The following is a 6,369-nucleotide window of genomic DNA, read 5'->3' as shown; positions in this document are numbered from 1 at the left end:
ATAGTTTCCAGATTTAAAAACATTATTAAACAATTTAACAAGACAGGGCAAAAGCACATCTTTATCCTTAATAAGATATTCGTTAATTAACAAATCGTGACCACACGCTTTAGCAGTGTTCAACTTACCAATAGCAATAATAACTTCTTCTCTGGTAATATCACAATCTAATTGAAACATAGTATCAAGAATATTTTCATCATAATTGTCTAAGAATTCCGTAACCATTACGTTACGTCTTGATTCAGTGGAAGATAAAATGCTTGCTCATCTAGATCACACTTTAGGCTGTTATTTCTTTTTCTGAACTTTTTGTAAAATATTTTTGGGTTGTGTTTTCTCATGTACTTCATCATATTTCCTTGCTGGGCCTTATATCCCCGTTTCAATTTACCTTCATGTTTTTGTACGTTCGTTTTTATGAAGAAGCTTGTTACGGTTTTCCTCAGATTTGTGCGAGTTAAAAGTGAATAGTGCTTGCTTGTATTGAATATAAAGATTTTTGCATGTTTCATTAAACCATGGTTTATCTTCCTTTTTAACCTTCTTAATTGACCGAGAGGTATACGTAACACTACTAAATGGGAACAACAATTCGTTCAAAGCATTGGTAAAATTATCAACACATCGAACAATACCTTCTTGGCTATCGTCACACTACTGACAAGCGTTCAATAACGCATACCTTTTATTTTGTAAAATATTTAAAACACTTTCAGTATGTTCATTTTTCCATTTTACGTTCATACATTTACTAGTATTATTACTTTCACAATTGTTCTGTAATTGGTTACTTGATACAGAAGAACTTAGAGTAATACACACAGGTGAGTGATCTGAATAAATTCCACTTTCAAAACATTTAATTTCTTCAAAATTATTGCCAAATGTCATCACATAATCTATAAGACTAGTACCTCTATTACTGAGAAGGTTATGATTACTTGTATTTGATTGTTTGGTGGAATGAAATGAAAGAATAAACTCCGTTAGATGCGTACGGCGTTCGCAAGAAGGTAACATGGTGAGTTGTTATTTAGCCAAAAGGCCGAGAAGCGATACTGTATCGTGCTCCGATACTTCATTATATGGAAAACGTATTGTACTTTGTCACGGTGTTCAGAATATGTACAACCTTACTACTAGCTTGTTAACATAGAAAATAATTTCTGTACGATGTTTGTGGAGATGTGTTTTTGTTAATTGATAAATAGGATATATGTTTGGAGGCCGATTGCATGCAGGTTAGTGCAGCTGCACGAGCAAAACGTATCGTAGAACTGTCGATAAAGATTAGGCGACGTCGTGAAAACGTTGGACTACGTTTCATGATACCGTGGAAGGGAAGCAACTCGAATGAAAAGTTTTCATAGTAATGTGTCCTATGTAACGAGTAATATAAAATAGCAATAACATAATAATAATAAACGAACATGATTATTTAAACACGTCACCGGTACCGGATTAAATAATAATAAAAAAATAGAAAAAATGTAGTATTGCGACATTTGAAGAACTGTCGGATAATCAAGCAAAACAAGTTATGGTAGCAGAACACAGTTTCTCGGTGTGGCCATGGGTGATTGTTTTTGCTCATAACATTACCCCATTATAAAGGTTTTAATTAAAAATGAAAAAAAAGATCCTTGCTAAAATTGGTCCTGTCATGTTTAAGTGGACAATGTGGGGTTTCATTTTTTTCAGGATAATATTTTAGCTTTGTGTTGGAGATTACTATTTGGGCAGTCTCAAATCCGTGTCTACGCACCAAAAACTAGCTTTACAGGAAGTGAAATTTTCATAGTGTTTACATGTGGTCATGTTATGAAGAATTTCCGAGTTGGAATTTGCTGAAATATAAGTACTTTGTTACCATGACAGTGTTGTTGATTGTAAGATAGGTGTTAAGAATTAAATTTCTTCTGGAAAGTTGTAGTGTTAGGTTGGAATTAGCAGTATTTTTGCATTTTTAGCATTTTTTCAGTAGGTAACCATGACAATCAAATGTCAGAAATCAGAGGAATCTTTTTTTTTTTTTTACACAAATTTCATCTCTCTACTGTTAATGTAATTGTTATGTAGTTTATAAATATATATATATACATGTAATGATGTATTTTTCATAACCAATCTGCTATACCTGAATATCTCAAACTTGACAAATAATTTCAGGAAAAATGCAAATTAACTGTTTACTGCTACCTTATGGACTTAGTGAGGAAAACGGCAACTACATGTAAATGGAGTTGGAGGTAAATGATTCGTTCATAATACGCGTTGTTTGATCGTACCCGAGATTTTTGTGTATGTGTGTAAATGTATATGTGTATTAAGATGATAATATTTGTATTTGAAATTGAAATGGCGAAGTTTGAGGCGTTGGTTGGTGTGCTTAAGAATATGGCAATGGTATTGCGTGTGGGAATAGTATAGTGAAAGTTTGGGTAAAGGTTATGATTACTTGTATTTGATTGTTTGGTGGAATGAAATGAAAGAATAAACTCCGTTAGATGCGTACGGCGTTCGCAAGAAGGTAACATGGTGAGTTGTTATACTAATTTTTGATTTGATTTTTTTCTCCTCCAATGGGAGGAGTGGGCCGTTCCCGGATGTACTGCAATACCAGGCCAACCCGTGGTAAGAGCGGAGCAAGCCCCTAACATCTCACCTGTGTCCAAAAATCAGTTTAATATCGAAGTACCCCGGTGGGGCACGTATCAGATATTAAGCTGATAAGAACAGATACTACACTTTGATCTTAGCCAAAAGGCCGAGAAGCGATACTGTATCGTGCTCCGATACTTCATTATATGGAAAACGTATTGTACTTTGTCACGGTGTTCAGAATATGTACAACCTTACTACTAGCTTGTTAACATAGAAAATAATTTCTGTACGATGTTTGTGGAGATGTGTTTTTGTTAATTGATAAATAGGATATATGTTTGGAGGCCGATTGCATGCAGGTTAGTGCAGCTGCACGAGCAAAACGTATCGTAGAACTGTCGATAAAGATTAGGCGACGTCGTGAAAACGTTGGACTACGTTTCATGATACCGTGGAAGGGAAGCAACTCGAATGAAAAGTTTTCATAGTAATGTGTCCTATGTAACGAGTAATATAAAATAGCAATAACATAATAATAATAAACGAACATGATTATTTAAACACGTCACCGGTACCGGATTAAATAATAATAAAAAAATAGAAAAAATGTAGTATTGCGACATTTGAAGAACTGTCGGATAATCAAGCAAAACAAGTTATGGTAGCAGAACACAGTTTCTCGGTGTGGCCATGGGTGATTGTTTTTGCTCATAACATTACCCCATTATAAAGGTTTTAATTAAAAATGAAAAAAAAAAGATCCTTGCTAAAATTGGTCCTGTCATGTTTAAGTGGACAATGTGGGGTTTCATTTTTTTCAGGATAATATTTTAGCTTTGTGTTGGAGATTACTATTTGGGCAGTCTCGAATCCGTGTCTACGCACCAAAAACTAGCTTTACAGGAAGTGAAATTTTCATAGTGTTTACATGTGGTCATGTTATGAAGAATTTCCGAGTTGGAATTTGCTGAAATATAAGTACTTTGTTACCATGACAGTGTTGTTGATTGTAAGATAGGTGTTAAGAATTAAATTTCTTCTGGAAAGTTGTAGTGTTAGGTTGGAATTAGCAGTATTTTTGCATTTTTAGCATTTTTTCAGTAGGTAACCATGACAATCAAATGTCAGAAATCAGAGGAATCTTTTTTTTTTTTTTTACACAAATTTCATCTCTCTACTGTTAATGTAATTGTTATGTAGTTTATAAATATATATATATACATGTAATGATGTATTTTTCATAACCAATCTGCTATACCTGAATATCTCAAACTTGACAAATAATTTCAGGAAAAATGCAAATTAACTGTTTACTGCTACCTTATGGACTTAGTGAGGAAAACGGCAACTACATGTAAATGGAGTTGGAGGTAAATGATTCGTTCATAATACGCGTTGTTTGATCGTACCCGAGATTTTTGTGTATGTGTGTAAATGTATATGTGTATTAAGATGATAATATTTGTATTTGAAATTGAAATGGCGAAGTTTGAGGCGTTGGTTGGTGTGCTTAAGAATATGGCAATGGTATTGCGTGTGGGAATAGTATAGTGAAAGTTTGGGTAAAGGTTATGATTACTTGTATTTGATTGTTTGGTGGAATGAAATGAAAGAATAAACTCCGTTAGATGCGTACGGCGTTCGCAAGAAGGTAACATGGTGAGTTGTTATACTAATTTTTGATTTGATTTTTTTCTCCTCCAATGGGAGGAGTGGGCCGTTCCCGGATGTACTGCAATACCAGGCCAACCCGTGGTAAGAGCGGAGCAAGCCCCTAACATCTCACCTGTGTCCAAAAATCAGTTTAATATCGAAGTACCCCGGTGGGGCACGTATCAGATATTAAGCTGATAAGAACAGATACTTTTTTTTTTGTTTCATAAAATTTTATTCATATAATTACAAATTAAAAACGTCATAGGAAATATCCTAATGACGCCATCAATACTGATTTAATACATTTGATCCAGCAGTACAATTGTTAATAAATGCCATTAGACATATGAACACAAATTACCTGATATAAACAATATCTTATGCCTTAAATTTATCATAGTTAGGAATAATAATTAATGACTATAATGGCAAATTGACAACAAGTTCTTCATTCTTTATAGAACAAAATATATCTGTGGTACACCAATACTCAATAAATCGTGCCAAAGAAAAACGGGAAAAGTCGGATTGAATACGAACTACAATCTTAGTTAACAAATGACAAACAAGAGAATCCGACGTAACAGTTTTCTTTTCAAATTTCTTGGCACAACGGATAAACCAAATGGAGGATAGGGACTCTGACAATAGGTAAAGAACGAGTGACTTCATCTTAAAGGTTATGCTAACAGGAGAATGAAAACGCCAAAGAGCCAAATTAGAGGGAACTTTGTCGTTAGAAATCTTTTTTATCCATGAACCAACAATGCAGATCAAAGGCTGAACAAGAGCACATTCAAAAAATAAATGTGGAATAGTTTCAACACCATCACAAAAAGTACAATTTTTTGACAAATTAATGCCAAATCTATACATCCGGAAATTAACAGGCAAAATTTCATGTACAATTTTAAAGACAACATCACGGGAATAGGTATCCAAGAACCCATTGGAAACATTCAAAAATACATGCTTAAAATCTACTGTCGGAAACACCTTCACAATACGAGGTTCCTTTATATCTTTTGATAACACTTTTATGTAAAAATCTTTTGTAGTTGAGGACTCCAGATTAAAATCCGGAAATTCCTTAACAAAGTACTGAAAAACTTTATTAACATATGAATAAAAAGTAGGACATCCCTCACTATGAGGAGCATTATTATCTACAAAAGTAAGAAATTTTCGTAGTTGTAAAGACAACCAATACATGGTGAATACCTTCCATTTCGCCTCAGAGTGACCATACAAAAATTGTTGACAATGTTTCATATGAAGAGAATGTAACTTTGCCTTTATATTAACAATAGAAAGACCACCACTCGTCGGGTTTGCATATGCTGTCGAGCGCGCAAGTGGCTCTGACGAAGAATGCCATAAAAATCGAAATAAAGTTCTCTGAAAAAGATCTAAATAATGGCTAGGCATTATAACAATAGTACCAGTGTACCAAATCTTGCTGCACGCCAGGACCTTTGTAACTAAAGATTTTTGTGTCAGTGATAATTTTCGAACTTTCCATGAATCTAAGGTCCTGGAGAATTTCCGAAATACTGGCTGCCAAATATCGTCAGGTGTAATATTATAACCAAACCAAATACCACATATTTTCAACTTTTCTACCCAGCTTATACCAAAGGGGTGATCAGAGCGTGATTTCCATTTTCCCAAAAATAAGCCTTTGGTTTTACTCAAATTAAGTTTTGAACCTGACGCCTTGCCATAAATATCGCACCAATAAAATAACTTTTTAATGGAAGAATCTGTACAGCAAACACCAGTACTATCATCCGCATAAAGGGAAATTTTAGCTGAGTCGGAGGAACCCGGTAATTTCATACCAATTATTTCAGGGTCGTCGCGAACTTTTTTAGCAAAGGGTTCTAAAACCAAAACGTACAAAAGGGGAGATAAACTACAGCCTTGCCTTACACCACGAGTGATGGGAAAGGGGTCAGATATAAACCCATTAACAATAACAGAAGACATGACATCATTATATAAAATACTGACCCACTTAATAAATTCAGGGCCAAAATTATAAGCTTTGAGCACTTTAAATAGAAAACCATAATTTACTCTGTCAAAAGCTTTTTCCTGATCGAG

At 34.2% G+C, this 6,369-nt stretch overlaps 2 non-coding genes across 2 annotated transcripts; both read right to left on the bottom strand.

The window, feature by feature from the left end:
- Positions 1-2,589: 2,589 nt before the first annotated feature.
- On the bottom strand, positions 2,590-2,782 carry LOC132559343 (U2 spliceosomal RNA). Its single transcript, XR_009554619.1, has one exon. It is a non-coding gene; the product is annotated as a U2 spliceosomal RNA (small nuclear RNA).
- A 1,532-nt stretch (positions 2,783-4,314) lies between these two features.
- Positions 4,315-4,498, bottom strand: LOC132559348 (U2 spliceosomal RNA). The gene has a single exon (XR_009554623.1). It is a non-coding gene; the product is annotated as a U2 spliceosomal RNA (small nuclear RNA).
- Positions 4,499-6,369: the final 1,871 nt, after the last annotated feature.

This window comes from Ylistrum balloti, unplaced genomic scaffold (assembly GCF_031769215.1).
Source record: "Ylistrum balloti isolate Yb309-2 unplaced genomic scaffold, AGI_CSIRO_Ybal_v1 Utg370892, whole genome shotgun sequence".
Classification (NCBI taxonomy): domain Eukaryota; kingdom Metazoa; phylum Mollusca; class Bivalvia; order Pectinida; family Pectinidae; genus Ylistrum; species Ylistrum balloti.
The sequence above is the reverse complement of the archived record's forward strand: the minus strand, read 5'-3'. Positions and strand labels throughout refer to the sequence as shown.